Below are 16,420 nucleotides of genomic sequence, written 5' to 3' on the forward strand. Positions count from 1 at the left end.
GCATTATTGAAGGCAACAGAAAATTGCATTAGACTTGTCAATAAAAGCAAAAAAAGGAAGAGACCACTGTGGTACTCAGCAGAAGTGGCCCAAATCATTAAAAATAAAAAGCTAGCATTTTGTAATTATAAAAAAACCCAGAGCAATGAAGATAAGGAAATCTACAAGATTAGGCAGAAAGAGGCCAAGCAAGTTATAAGAACTTCTAAAGCGCAGGCAGAAGAAAAACTAGCTCAGTCTATGAAAAAAGGGGATAAGACATTCTTCAGATATATAAATGAAAAAAGGAAATTAAAACAAGGAATAACTAAATTAAAAACAAAGGACGGAAGGTATGTAGAAGAGAATAAAGGGCTAGCCGACTGCCTTAATGAATACTTCTGTTCAGTTTTTACAAAAGAAGGAGAAGGACCTCCACTAGAAAGGATGACTAATAAATCGTTTGATGCATGTGTCTTTACAGAGGAAGATGTTCTAAGTTTGCTGTCTAAAGTGAAGACAAATAAGTCACAGGGGCCTGATGAGATACACCCAAAATTATTAAAAGAGCTTAGTGGTGAGCTGGCAAAACCGTTAACAGATTTATTTAACCAATCATTAGTAACAGGAATCGTCCCGGAAGATTGGAAATTGGCAAATGTCGTGCCCATTCACAAGAAAGGTAGTAGGGAGGAATCGAGCAACTATAGACCAGTGAGTCTGACATCAATAGTAGGCAAATTAATGGAAACCCTATTAAAGGATAGGATTGTGGAACATCTAAAATCCCATGGATTGCAAGATGAAAAACAACATGGGTTTACTTCAGGGAGATCATGTCAAACAAATCTTATAGATTTTTTTGACTGGGTGACTAAAATAAGACGGTGGAGGTGCAGTAGACATCGCATATCTAGATTTTAGTAAGGCTTTTGACACTGTCCCACACAGAAGACTTGTCAATAAACTGCAGTCATTGAGCATGGACTCCCATATTGTTGAATGGATTAGGCAGTGGCTGAGTGACAGACAACAGAGGGTTGTAGTCAATGGAGAACATTCAAAACAAGGTCATGTTACCAGTGGGGTTCCACAGGGATCTGTACTGGGACCAATTTTGTTTAATATCTTCATAAGTGATATTGCAAAAGGCCTCGATGGTAAGGTTTGTCTTTTTGCTGATGACACAAAGATATGTAACAGGGTTGATGTTCCTGGAGGGAAACGCCAAATGGAAAAGGATTTAGGAAAACTAGAAGAATGGTCAGAACTCTGGCAACTGAAATTTAATGTGGATAAGTGCAAGATAATGCACCTGGGGCGTAAAAACCCAAGGGCAGAATATAGAATATTTGACACAGTCCTGACCTCAGTATCTGAGGAAAGGGATTTAGGAGTAATTATTTCAGAAGACTTAAAGGTGGGAAGACAATGTAATAGAGCAGCACGAAATGCCAGCAGAATGCTTGGATGTATAGGGAGAGGTATAAGCAGTAGAAAGAGTGAAGTGCTTATGCCACTGTACAGAACACTGGTGAGACCTCACTTGGAGTATTGTGCGCAGTACTGGAGGCCATATCTCCAGAAGGATATAGATACTCTAGAGAGAGTTCAGAGAAGAGCTACTAAACTAGTACATGGATTGCAGGATAAAACTTACCAGGAAAGGTTAAAGGACCTTAATATGTATAGCTTGGAAGAAAGAAGAGACAGAGGGGATATGATAGAAACTTTTAAATACATAAAGGGAATCAACTCGGTAAAGGAGGAGAGCATATTTAAAAGAAGAAAAACTACCACAAGAGGACACAGTTTTAAATCACTGGGGCAAAGGTTTAAAAGTAATATAAGGAAGTATTACTTTACTGAGAGAGTAGTGGATGCATGGAATAGCCTTCCTGCAGAAGTGGTAGCTGCAAATACAGTGAAGGAGTTTAAGCATGCATGGGATAGGCATACGATAGGGCCAGGGACTATTCATAGGATTCAGATATATTGGGCAGACTAGATGGGCCAAATGGTTCTTATCTGCCGACACATTCTATGTTTCTATATGTTTCTATGTCCTCTGGATCCCCTGGTGTCCATGGGAATATTCCTTCAGGGAGTGGCACATATGGTTCCTCTGTACCGTCTTTACAGCCTTGGGATCTGAATATAGTTCTCTCAGCGTTCCAGTCTTCTCCCCTTGAGCCCTTGCGGGAGTTCTCACGCCGCCTCCTGTCCTAGACGGTTGTTTTTCTTGTGGCTATCACATCCATCAGGCGGGTGTCTACGTTGGGGGTCCTCTCTTGCAAGATCCCCTTCCTGGTTCTTCACAAGGATAAGGCGGTTCTCTGGCCCGTTCCTTCTTCTCCCTTCGCACCCTATGGAAGGGAGATACATTATGGACGTTGTTAGAGCTCTGATCATTAGCAGCCTCTAGACCCTCTCAGCGTCCGGACCTCTTTTTCTCTCCGGAGGGTCCTCGCTGGGGATTGGCGGCCTCCAAGGGGCGATTGCACGTTGGATTCGGTCTGCAAGTGTTGCAGCATACCGCGCCCGGAGCAGGTTTCCCCCCCCCCCCTAGGTGTCACGGCTCACTCTTCCAAAGTGGTGAGCGCTTCTTGGGCTAGGAGGAATCGCGCTTCGGCTGCACAGTTGTGTAAGGCGGCTCCCGGTCCTCCTTACACCTGTTCACAAAAAATGACCAGGTGCATACTTATGTATCGACGGTTGCTGCGTGTGCAGCGTGGTCTTGGAGGCGACAGTTCTTAGATGCCTGCAGGGACGCTTGCTTCCATGGGTCTGTGGCTTTTTCCCTCCCTGTGGACTGCTTTTGGACGTCCCATGGTTCCTGTGTCCCCCAATGAATATGGGCGAGAAAAGGAGATTTTTGTATAACTTACCAGTAAAATCTGTGTCTCACGTGGCTGCAGTGTTGTGTATAGGGGTACCTGTCCTGGAGTTATCAGCTGCTCCTGCGTTGTGATCGTAGTCACTTGTCTCCGCGCTTTGTCACTTGAGTTTGCCGCTGTCTCTGTTTGGATGATCACCGGCCACTTCAACTGCTTGTATGGTGTATCCGGTTCTCTTTAAAATGGGAGATTGAGGTCACAGCGTCCCACGTGTATCAAGTTGGGTGTGTGGCGGATATCTATTGTTGCGGACTCTGCAGACAAATGTCCATGAAAACAAAGTTACATTGGAGGGTATAAGTCCATCATCTAGTATGCGGGTATCATTGAAACCAGACGCGCTTTGGGGGCTATTCCTGGCCCCTTCCTCAGTCCACTTATGCAGATTACCTTTTACAATATTTCTACCTCTTCTATTGGTTTTTACAAATATATGAATAATTTTATATATTTTACATTGCTTGTGCATGTAACCGCATGAAGATTACCTCCAACATCTCTATCTTTTCTTCCGCCTTTTTTTTGATGAACTAATCACTGCACATTTTTATATATATATATATATATATATATATATATATATATATATATATATTTTATTTTATTTTTCTTATATTTCAACTGTATGTGTTCTTATGCAATTACAGGAAAACCATATCCATTCTTTTTCCTTTTCCTGCTTCTCAAAAATGTCATAGTTACATGATGAAGTAACCACTATATATTTTTTAATTGCATTTATTTTCATGTATTGTCTAGTTTTTCAGATTTTTTTGCACAGATTGTGCTTTTTTAACCTCTTGGGGACATAGGGCGTACAAATTTTTTGTACATTTGGATTTGTTTAATAAAAAAAATAAAAAATAAATGGACTAAATTTTGCCACTGTCATGAAGTACAATATGTGACGAGAAAACAGTCTCAGAATGGCCTGGATAATTAAAAGCGTTTTAAAGTTATCACCACATAAAGTGACACATGTCAGATTTGCAAAACATGGCCTGGTCCTTAAGGTGAAAAATTAGCCCGGTCCTTAAGGGGTTAACCATTAAATTACCTAGCTACTTCTCTACTCTGAAGTGTTTGTTTCTATTGTCCAATTGGTGAGTGCTCAGCTCTTGCTATTACTATATTGCCTTCATTTTTGACAGGGTGAGTCATTTGGGCTTTGTAGCACCCGCTCTTGTATTAGTGAAGGTTGAGACACCATACCTTTCAAATAATAATTTTTTGTGGATATTATAATTTTTTTTCACATGCTTTATTTATATGTTTTCCACAAGTATAATAATTTTATGTATAGGGGAACGTTTATCAAATCTGCTATGCCTGTTTTGTGAAAGGTTGCAAGTGATTTTGCGTGCCAAATTTTGTCAATTTTTTTACTTTTGGTGAAATTTTGCAACCTGATGAGCTTTGTCACTTTTAAAAATGGAGTAAAGGTCAGGAGTACAGATTAGAAACCCTTTTATAGTTCATTTATAATATGCGACTTTTTAAAAAGTCACATCTCCCCTTCATGCAACCCCTTGGCGTACCTTTCCTGGCAGTGGCGAAATTACATCACGGTGGCGCCAAATTGAATAAAACAAACAAAGCAACATCTTCATTAATATGGCACAGGTGCAGAAAGTAACTACAGTCTATAAAATATCCTCAAACACATCTACAATGATAAATTACGCTTGTATTTTTATTTTTCCACTTATTTTCCGTGTAATGTAGTTGGTTATTAGTACCTAGAGGCGTTCCTGAAGTAACTGTACATGACTACTGCACACTGAAGACCTTTACGAGGGGCTAGAAAACATCAAGCTGTATAAAAAAAGATGTCTTGCTACCACCATCTCTCTTTGTACATATGGGCATGGGCATTTGTTCACAGCTTTAGCGACTATTACTTAATGTACTTTACTCTGTATGTTATCAAATATATATCTTTTATCATAGTCTAGTAAACTTGTATGCACCTAAGGCCTCTAGCACGCGAACATTTTACATTTTTTCTGTTTACTTTTTTTTGCGCTCCATATACGGAACCATTCATTTCAATGAGTCCGCAAAAAAAAGAAAGGTAATCTGCTTCCTTTTCCGTTTTTCCGTTCCGTTCAAAGATAGAACATGTCCTATTATTGCCTGCATAATGGACAAGGATACGCGTTCATTTCTTAACGATAATTTGTTTTCCCTTAGTCCTAACAGCAGCACATGTGGGGTTTATCCGCCCCAGTGAAACTGGTAGGACAGACGGAATATTTAATGAAGTAAAGTAATCAAATAAATCCACGCCCCCATTACCTCACTATAAGAGGCCAAACCCCCCATACATCAGTGTGTCATAACAAGAAACTCTCAAAAAACAAAGGGAGGGATATTTGTGTGCTGCTGTTAGGACTAAGGGAAAACAAATTATCGTTGAGAAATTAACGCTTCCCTTACGTCCTAACCAGCAGCACATGTGGGGACTTAGCAAGAAGTTAGCCTAAAGGGTAGGGACTTCAATGCTGAATGGAATTCAAAACAGACCGTCCAAAGGCAGTGTCTTCTGATCCCCTGAGGTTGAGTCTATAATGGCTCACAAAGGTAGAATGTGAGCTCCAGGAGGCCGCAGAACAGATCTGTTCCAGTGGAATAACAGACCTTTCGGCCCAACTAGTAGAGACTGCTCGGGTGGAGTGAGCAGTGACAAAGGCAGGAGGAGGTCTATTCTGGGAAGCGAAAGATTCTCTGATGGCCTCTCTGATCCATCTACTTAGAGTAGGCTTAGAGGCCTTCTTCCCTTTATTCCTGCCAAAGAACAGGATAAGAAGATTCTTTGACCTTCTGAACTCCCGGGATCTCTCAATGTAGATTCTCAAACATCTGGCCACATCCAGAGTATAGAGGGAAGTTTCTTTTGCAGAGGAAGAAGAGGAACATAACACAGGCAAAGACACAACTTGATTAATGTTATGCACAGAGGGCACCTTAGGCAAAAAGGTGGGTAAAAAACGTAAAAGGACTCTGTCCGGTAAAAATAAAGTGTATGGCTCATACGCCGAAAAAGCCTGAAGCTCTGAAATGCGTTTGGCCGAAGTTACGGCCAACAAAAAGGTTACCTTCCAGGATAAAAACTTAAAGTCCACTTCTTCCAAGGGTTCAAAGGGAGGACCACTCAACCCTTTAAGCACCACTGAGAGATCCCACTGCGGTATAGGTCTTGAAATGCTAGGCTTAAGACGTACGGCTCCTTTAAGGAACCTCTTAATCAGAGGGTCTTGATGTAAAGATCTGCCAAAGGCGGCTGACAGAGCAGAGATCTGTAGAAGGGCTGAGGCCCTTATCTAGTCCATCCTGCATGAACTGTAGAATAGCGGATACTAGAGGATCCTGAGATGGTACTTGATGAGATGCACATCATAGAAGAAAAATGCGCTTTACCCTGGCGTAGGCCTTGACAGTCGCAGGAGCTCTGGAATGAGACATCGTTCTTAAGACCGCTGCTGATAGCCCTTCAGGCTCTAGAAGGGACTCGTCAATCTCCAGGCTGTCAGATTGAGTCTGGATGGATCCAGGCAGAGCTGAGTGCCCCGGGACACCAGGTTCTGCATTGGGGGAAGCTTCCAATATTGCCCTCGGCTCATCTGCATGAGCAGGGTAAACCAAGACCTCCTGGGCCAGAATGGAATCACGGCTATTACTGAGGCTTGGTCCTGCCGAATCTTCATCAATACCCTGGGTATCATGGCGATGGGAGGAAAGATGTAGGCCAGCCTGAACTCCCATGGAATTGACAGAGCATCTACTGCCAAGGGATTGTCCTCCCGATACAGGGAACAGAACGTTTCCACTTTGGCATTGAATCTTGTCGCCAGGAGATCTATGTCCGGGCGACCCCACCGGAGAGTGATCTGATGAAAGATCTCCTGATTCAGAGACATTTCTCCCAGAGCTGGGACTCCTCTGCTGAGCTGGTCCGCAACCACATTCAGGGACCCCCGAATGTGGACTGCTGAAAGGTGGGAAAGATTCTGCTCTACCCAAGACAGAATTAGACCTACTTCTGAGAGTAGACTCTGAGACCTGGTGCCTCCCTGTTTGTTGATGTAAGATACCGCAGTAGAATTGTCCGAGCGAACCCTTACAGCCTTGTTTCTGATAAGGGGGAAAAAATGAAAGAGAGCCATCCGGATTGCTCTGAGTTCTCTCAGATTGGATGACATCAAACGCTCTAGAGGGCTCCAGGATCCTTGAACTTGAAGTTCCTCTAGATGGGCACCCCAGCCTAGAAGGGATGCATCTGTCGTCAACAGGATCCAACAAGGTTGGATCAAGGACCTCCCATCTTTGACCTGTTTCCACCACTTCAGTGAGCGGCGAGCTTGAGATGACAGGGAGCACTTTGTCTCTAGCCCTCTGGGAGTTTGATCCCATAGACTCAGAACTTCCGCTTGAAGAGGGCGAATATGCCACAAGGCCCAAGGAACCGCATCCACGGCTGCTGACATTAGGCCTAACATCCTCATCAATACTCTGATAGTTACCCGGCAGGGAACCATGAGTTGATCTGCAGTCTTGGAAATGCGTAACTTCCTTTCCAGAGAAAGGTAGAGCGTCATGTTGGCAGAATCTATTATGAACCCCAGAAACCTCTTGGTAGTGGAGGGAGAAATCTCTGACTTCTGCCAATTGATAATCCAGCCCAAGCACTGGAGGAAGGACTGAGCCTGCAGAAGATGAAGATGAAGCGTCTCTACCGAGTGGGCTTTTAGAAGCCAATCGTCCAGATATGGAATGATCTCCAGGCCTATTAATCTAAGGGGAGCTACTACAGCTATCACCACTTTGGTGAAGATGTAAGGTGCGGTTGTGATGCCGAAGGGAAGCGCAGCAAACTGAAAATGTTTCACCGTCCCCCTGAGACTCACTGCCACTCGTAGATACTTCCTGTGGGCCTGGCACACAGGGATGTGGAGATAGGCATCCCTTAGATCCAGTGTGACCATCAGGTCCCCTGGGCTCAGGATGCTGATTACCGATTTGATGGTTTCCATCCGGAACCGTCTTTTCTTTATGAATCGGTTGAGGTAGCAGAAATCTATGATCATGCGCCAACCTCCTGTGGCTTTGGGAACAAGGAAAACTGGCGAATAGATGCCGGATCCAATCTCTTCTGGAGGAACCTCCTCCAAGGCCCCTTTCCGCCTGTATTCCAGTATAGACTCCTCCAACACCGTTTGCTTCTCGCATGGAAGTAATCTTGTCAAAACAAATTTTTCTGGGGGAACAGATAAAAATTCTATCCTGTACCCTGTCCTTATTATATTCAGGACCCAGGGATCTGGAACAAACTCTGTCCAGGTATTTAGAAAAAAAGTTAAACGGCCTCCGACTGGGAGGTCTGAAAGAATAGGAGTCAAATTTATGACTGGATCTGACGGAAGGGGAGGGCCGTCACTGGTCGGCTTTATCGTTTTTGTTCCCACCGGAACGATATGATCCTCCTCTCCTGGACCCACGGCCTCGCTGAGGCCTGGATTGGCCTTGAAAGGGTCTGGACCCTCTACCCTGCCTACCCCTACCCTTAGGAGTTTGAGGAAGGCATTTGTCCTTTTTATCGGCAAGACCCTCCATAATGCGGTCCAGTTCAGTCCCAAAAAGCCTTCCTGGCTCGTAAGGGAGGCTGCATAAATTATACTTGGAGGCATTATCTGCCACCCAAGGTTTTAGCCATAGTGGCCTCCTACCCGCTGAAGAGAGGGCCATAGCTTTAGAGGCTAATTTTAACTGTTGTGGGCCAGAGTCACACAGAAATTCCACGGCAAGTAGAATGGACTTAAACTGCGCCAGGATGTCATCACGGGATATGCCAGAGTCGATATCCGACTGCACCTGTCGGAGGCGTCTTTGGAGGAAGACAGCTACCTCCGTAGAGGATATGGCCACAGATGCAGCAGCAGCAGCAGTGGAGTAAGACCTTCTCAAGGTGCATTCTACCCGCCTGTCCATCGGGTCCTGTAAGTTGGAGCCGTCATCAGCCGGGACAAGACAATTTTGCAATTGCCAAATCAACTTTGGGCACAGTGCCCCACTGGTCAAATTGGGATGTCACAATCTGGAACATGGACTTGAAGCGCTTTGAGATGACCGGTGCCTTCTCAGGATGTTTCCATTCTAGCTTCATTAATCGAGACAGAGTCTCGTCCACTTTGAAGGCCCTTGGCCCCCTAGAGGTGGACTCTGAAGCTTCCCCGGGATCAACATCCTGGTCCCCCGACCGGATGGATCTAAGTAACCTCTGGGTCTTCTCTACAGGAAAGGCGTACCTTCCAGCCTCTTCTTCCTCCCCGCTAGACTCAGAGGAATGGACTTTGTCCACGGTATGGTATATATTTTTCTGCGACTGTCATGCCGCAGTCGCAGCATGTCGCATGTTGAAGTGAGACACAATAGACTGCCATTATTAAAATTGTCGCGCAACTGGGGTACATATATAATGTATTGATGAGCTCCTATGATCGGACACTGGGTCTTCTGGATGACACGGAATCCCTTAGGGTGTTCATTGAGGACTCCACAAAATCCTTTACCCAGACTACTACGTCCCGTATGGTAGGCTCCATATCAGGAGGCAGAGGAGGAGGACTGCAAGAGGGACACCTATTAAATTCATAGGAGTCCAATAGAGGGGTGTCACAATCCCTACACGCCAAATGCTTGCGCTTGGATGACGTCTTGCGCCCAGTCCGATCCCCATCACCGGCAGAGGACATTATCTGCAGAGAAAGAGTTAAAAATGAATGAACAATGTCTATTCATTAGCTAAACAAGGAAGCAGCAAACCTACCAGACACAGGAAAGCTGGTAACTAAAGTAGTCTGCCTCAGTAACCAACCCAAGGCTGCAAACAGCACAGCCTGGAAGGACTGGAGGCTTTATATATTCAAATTTGGCTCCCAAATGACGTCAGACGCCAAGTTTGAACAAACTTTAATCATTGTTGTTCAGCAACAAACCACCAGAGGGCGCTGGAACACAATGTAAGTAAGCCAAACAGGAAGCTGAATGCAGGAGCTCCGTGCCTCCACCATGCCGGCAGTATCAGCTTCCATCAGATAAGCATCAGATAAGCTGCAACCCTAAAAGAGAAACACAAGTTTAGTATGAAATCTAAGAGCATGGCAGCCAAGTGGCTGCCCCGTCTGTCCTGCAATCCCAAGGACAGAAAAAAAAACACACTGATGTATGGGGGGGTTTGGCCTCTTATAGTGAGGTAATGGGGGCATGGATTTATTTGATTACTTTACTTCATTAAATATTCCGTCTGTCCTACCAGTTTCACTGGGGCGGATAAACCCCACATGTGCTGCTGTTAGGACGTAAGGGAATACTGTTCTATCAGGGGGCCAGCTGTTCCGTTCTGCATAAAATGGAATGCACATACGTATTTTTTGTGGATCCGTTTTTTGCGGACCGCAAGATACTTCTAATGCAACAGCCATATGGCTTTTTAGCTCTACAAGTGACTACAGCTGTAAGTGGTTATAGACAAGAGCAAATATATTTATAGAGATCATTGAAGCAGCTGTATAGTCTGTAGGAATTTTGGGTACTGAAAGTCTGCAGATTGTAGATATCGGAGTTCATCCAACAGCTGATAATTAAACACCCAGGTGTTAGAAAAATCATCTGTGTATAATATCCAGAAAGGAACCAGTTAAGCTTCCAGTACCATAGTGTAGTAGATTTATGACTTCACTTTTAGATTATTATTTTTATATAGAAGTCTGTACGATAGGTAGAATGATCTTTGTTCAAAAAGATAAAAAGGGGGTTTCGGAGAGCGGAGGTTAAAGGGGTTGGCCACTCTCCATGTATTTGCTACTACTGTGTGGGAGGCAGGGGAAATTAATTTCCTAATATATGTCATTAAGCAGATCTGCCTGTTTTTTCTATTATCTGAAGCCACACCCCAAGCCCTCTCTGCCCTGCAGCCGAATCCGTCCATGGCTGCTCGCAACACGGAGAGGCTTCACAACAAGTTCGTCCATGCCAGATCATCTGTGCAGTCTATCCCTCACCTGTAAGAGCAGAGCATGTACAGTCTGCTCCTGTCAGTGATTACTTCGGAGTCTATAAGAGATCAGCAATTAGTGTAGGAGGAGGAGGACAAGCACTTCCATGAAGTTCCCTGCCATAAAACCCTCCTGAGCCCCTGTATACAGTAGGCATTTGATAGATTTTTTTCGGTCACTGACCCGAAGGGCTAACGAAAAGTGGGCGGAGCCTAGATTTTACGAACTATATAGATAAACACAGTATATAAATATATATACATGTGTGTTATATATTTACAGTATACATAATTATATATGTGTATATATCATAAATATATAAATAAAATATACTATATATAAAAATTAAAAAAGTTTATTTTTTCAGAATTTTATGTATGTGTGGTGTGTGTATATAAAGTACAGACCAAAAGTTTGGACACACCTTCTCATTCAAAGAGTTTTCTTTATTTTCATGACTATGAAAATTGTAGATTCACACTGAAGGCATCAAAACTATGAATTAACACATGTGGAATTATATACATAACAAGAAAGTGTGAAACAACTGAAAATATGTCATATTCTAGGTTCTTCAAAGTAGCCACCTTTTGCTTTGATTACTGCTTTGCACACTCTTGGCATTCTCTTGATGAGCTTCAAGAGGTAGTCACCTGAAATGGTTTTCGCTTCACAGGTGTGCCCTGTCAGGTTTAATAAGTGGGATTTCTTGCCTTATAAATGGGGTTGGGACCATCAGTTGCGTTGTGGAGAAGTCAGATGGATACACAGCTGATAGTCCTACTGAATAGACTGTTAGCTGCTTTTTTTTCTTGCCATAATACAAATTCTAACAGTCTATTCAGTAGGACTATCAGCTGTGTATCCATCTGACTTCTCCACAACGCAACTGATGGTCCCAACCCCATTTATAAGGCAAGAAATCCCACTTATTAAACCTGACAGGGCACACCTGTGAAGCGAAAACCATTTCAGGTGACTACCTCTTGAAGCTCATCAAGAGAATGCCAAGAGTGTGCAAAGCAGTAATCAAAGCAAAAGGTGGCTACTTTGAAGAACCTAGAATATGACATATTTTCAGTTGTTTCACACTTTTTTGTTATGTATACAATTCCACATGTGTTAATTCATAGTTTTGATGCCTTCAGTGTGAATCTACAATTTTCATAGTCATGAAAATTAAGAAATCTCTTTGAATGAGAAGGTGTGTCCAAACTTTTGGTCTGTATTACTCCATAGAATAAAAAAGGAAAAAAGTTTATTTACCCATGCAGGACATGCAACGTTTCCGCTCTATGCTGGAGCCTTCCTCAAGCAATGTGTACAGACAAAGTGCTCAGTATTTATAGCAAAACAAATTACTCTGTCAATTTACAAAAATCACAATCAATCATGAAATATCATAGTTAAAAATAGATAAAAATAAACTGACTTATACTCAATATATCATAAGGTTACATCATAAATATCAAAGTGATTGCAATGCATAATAAAATCATCTCATGTAGAAAAATGCATACATATACAATTAATATGAATACCATAATTGGTGCCATGTGCAAACAATAATATAAAGTGCTAAGTGCTTACTAAATGATGTATCTGACGAAGAGTGAGGAAGGAGAGATGAGAATGGCGGCCTTAGCGTGTATGCCGGCGTGCCTCCAGCGCAACTGCGCATGTCAGGATCATAATGAAGTTGCCCTCAGTTCTATGCGGCTGCGCCCTGTGGCTTTGATGTATCGTCAGGCATTTTGGGTAAGGGAACAACTCGTAAAGAACCCGGCGCATGCGTATTTGTGCATAATAGTAACTCATTCACACAGGTTGGGAATCCTAATGCACAGCAAAATGAGCTTAGTGCTGCAAATGCAAGCAGGTGGCTGTGTGGGGCCGGATGGGAGCAACCACAGCCTGATGGACATGGAGCCACCACACAGGATCACGGACCAAATGCAAACCCGCACGTCAATGCAGGGTCACACCGCATCCATGACCCTAACCCACATATCACCAACCATTCAGAGGGATCTCCTCAAAAATGGGTCCACCATCCATGTGTGAAACAATACATAGTAATTAACATTGATTGCAGACATCATTTGCAAGTTGTTATGGTAACTGAACGCCATCACTTGACATCATCTCAGTCTTCCCCTCTCCACAATCCGTGACACATCATCTGTAATACATAAATATAAATATAAGAAAAACAATGTTAAAAAAGTGAGAATTCATAAAGAACATGTACTTTGTCCAATACGACAAAAAAAATCTGAAAAATACACAGGAGCGGCATTGCGAATCATGATAGAACACGAGCAAGCTACAATTTTATAATCAATATTTAGACCATAAGTGTATGTATCCACGGTAACTCTCTTTTTTTTTAAAGAGATTGGTTCTATTACCACCTCTCCTGGGCATTGGTACAGAGTCAATGATACAACACTTTATATCCCTTTCTGTGTGTTTTAAAATCCGCAAAGTGCTTTGAGACCAGCAAATCAAGTTTTTTTTTTTCTGATAGTGTATCGATGATTGTTGAATCGCGTCTTGAAGTCGGTGGTAGTCTCACGACGTACAGTTAATTGCATGGGCATGTGGGCACTTAAAAAACATAACTGGAATCGCAGGTCAGATAATGTTGCCTATATCAATACTCTGCTCAGTATAAGTCGAGATAAAAGGAATCCTAGCTGATTTGGTGTGTGGCACCTTACTAGAGAGAGCATCTTTGCTATCCAATTTGATGGCCATTTCCTTTTTTTGTTGCAAAAGTTTGGTTGGATACCCTCGATTGCGAAATTTTGTTGACTAATGTATTTAAAGTTTTGTCAAGTGTGTTAGGATCTGAGACTAGCCCTCAAAAACTGCAAAAAAGGTAAAGATCTAACCAATGGTGTGGCCAAAACGACAGTTTGGAACATTCTTAAAAATAAGGAAATTACCAGTGAGCTCGGCAACACCAAAAGACCCGGAAGACAACGGAAAACAGATCAAGAACACTCTCCAGGAGGTAGGTGTATGTGTGTCAAAGTCAACAATCGAGAGAAGACTTCACCAGAGTGAATACAGATGGTTCACCACAAGATGTAAACCGTTGGTGAGCCTCAAAAACAGAAAGGCCAGATTAGAGTTTGCCAAACAACATCTAAAAAAGCCTTCACAGTACTGGAACAACATCCTTTGGACAGATGAGACCAGGATCAACTAGTACCAGAGTGATGGGAAGAGAAGAGTATGGAGAAGGTAAGGAACTGCTTATGATCCTAAGCATACCACCTCATCAGTGAAGCGTGGTAGTGGTAGTGTCATGGCGTGGGCATGTATGGCTGCCAATGAAACTGGTTCTCTTGTATTTATTGATGATGTGACTGCTGACAAAAGAGGCAGGATGAATTATGAAGTGTTTCGGGCAATATTATCTGCTCATATTCAGCCAAATGCTTCAGAACTCATTGGACAGCGCTTCATAGTGCAGATGGACAATGACCCAAAGCATACTGCAAAAGCAACCAAACATTTTTTTAAGGGAAAGAAGTGGAATGTTATGCAATGGCCAAGTCAATCACCTGACCTGAATCCGATTGAGCATGCACAGGGCCCCCTGCGCATTGTCCCAGGGTGCCTGTGTAACACCCCAGAGTTGAATCATGAAACTCTTTTACTCCACTACAACCTGTTAAGAGCATTTACTTTGTCATCTGATGTAATTTCACATAATATCCTCACAAATGTGCATTGAAAACTTTGCTAAATGTATATTGCTGTAATTTTGACACTATACCCACACTATACCCATTACCATACAGAGACATTACACCACTCTGGCATTCCTAACCTAGTATGTGAGTTACAACATCCTTAAAGGGCCCTGTGTTAGTACCCTGCGCACGCTGCAATTGGCATCATGAACAAAACTATAGACTATTTTACCCATATCCTGACCCACTGCATAATTTGGTGTCCGTGTAACTGTACCCATGGTCTGGCTCCCTGCACCTGCTCAATGATTTGAGCAGGCAGCTTGTTCCGATCACCACGCACCGCGCGGCGATGTTTGGAAATACAGGTACGCCCTTTGTCCTTAAGTACCAGGACATCAGGGTGTACCTGTACGCCCTGTGTCCTTAAGAGTATAAGACACACCTTATAAAATAGTTAATTTAGAGTACATTCACTATCTGTCTATTTTATGTTGGCATCACTTTGGTAATGTCTTTTTATTTTTTTAGAACGTTAGAAGACTTAGAATTTTAGAATAAATTTTTTTAATTTTCAAGAAAATTTCCAAAAATGTACTTTTTAAAGGACCAATTCAGTTTTAAAGTAACTTTGAGGAGCTTACATAATAGATACCACACATAAATTAACCCTGTTTATAAACTACACCCTTTAATTTATTAAAAACAGATTTTAGAAATGCTGTTAACCCTTTCGTTTTCCCACGGGAATTAAAGCAAAATGGAGATGAAATTTAAAATTTTGAAATTTTTCAGATTTTTAATCCATCTAAACCAATTAATCAATTTGTTCCTGTAACATAGCAAAGGTTAATAGCAAAGGCAAGGAGTGCCTTCTGGGATTTGGGGGGCAGTGTTTTGTGGGGCAGATTTTGCTGGAATGGTCTTTGGGAACCATGCTACATTTGAAGAGACCCTAAGGCAGGGATCTCAAACCGCGGCCCTCCAGCTGTTGCAAAACTACAACTCCCAGCATGCCCGGACAGCCTACAGGTATCAGCCTACAGCAGGGCATTGTGGGAGTTGTAGTTTTGCAACAGCTGGAGGGCTGCAGTTTGAGATGCCTGCCCTAAGGAATCCTACAGTGAAAACCCCCCAAAAAAGTGACAAACTACAACACCCATGGAATTTTTAAGGGGTGTAGTGAGCACTCTGACCCCATAAGAGTTTCATAAAATTTGTAACATATGGCTGTAAAAATGAAAAATTGCCCGAACTTTTTTTTTGACAAGCGATAACAGGAGAATATCACCCTACAATTTGCTACCTATTTTCTCCTGAATATAGTAACAACGCATTTGTGGTTGTAAACAGCTGTTTGGGGATATGGCTCAGAAGGGAAGGAGCGGCACCTGGATTTTCTAACATGGAATTCGTTGAAAGAGCCATAACTTTTTTTATTTTTTGTTGACTGAGCTGTGTGAGAGCTAATTTTTTGCAGAACAAGCTGTATTTTTTATTTACACCAATTTGGGGTGCATTTGGCTTTCTGATCGCTTTTTATCTAATCTCTTGGGAGGTAAGGTGGGCACAAATTTAAATTCTGACCGTTTTTATTTGTATTTTTATGGGCTTCACTATGTGGTGTACATAATATGATGGCTTTATTGTTTGATACGATTTATAAAGATACCAAATTTATATAGTTTTTTCATATTTGCATAATAAAATCACGTTTTATCAAAAATCTGTTATACTTTGCATCACCATATATTAACATCCTTAACATTTATATTTTTCTGCC

The sequence above is a fragment of the Bufo gargarizans genome, chromosome 7, assembly GCF_014858855.1.
Source record: "Bufo gargarizans isolate SCDJY-AF-19 chromosome 7, ASM1485885v1, whole genome shotgun sequence".
NCBI classification, from domain to species: Eukaryota; Metazoa; Chordata; class Amphibia; order Anura; family Bufonidae; genus Bufo; species Bufo gargarizans.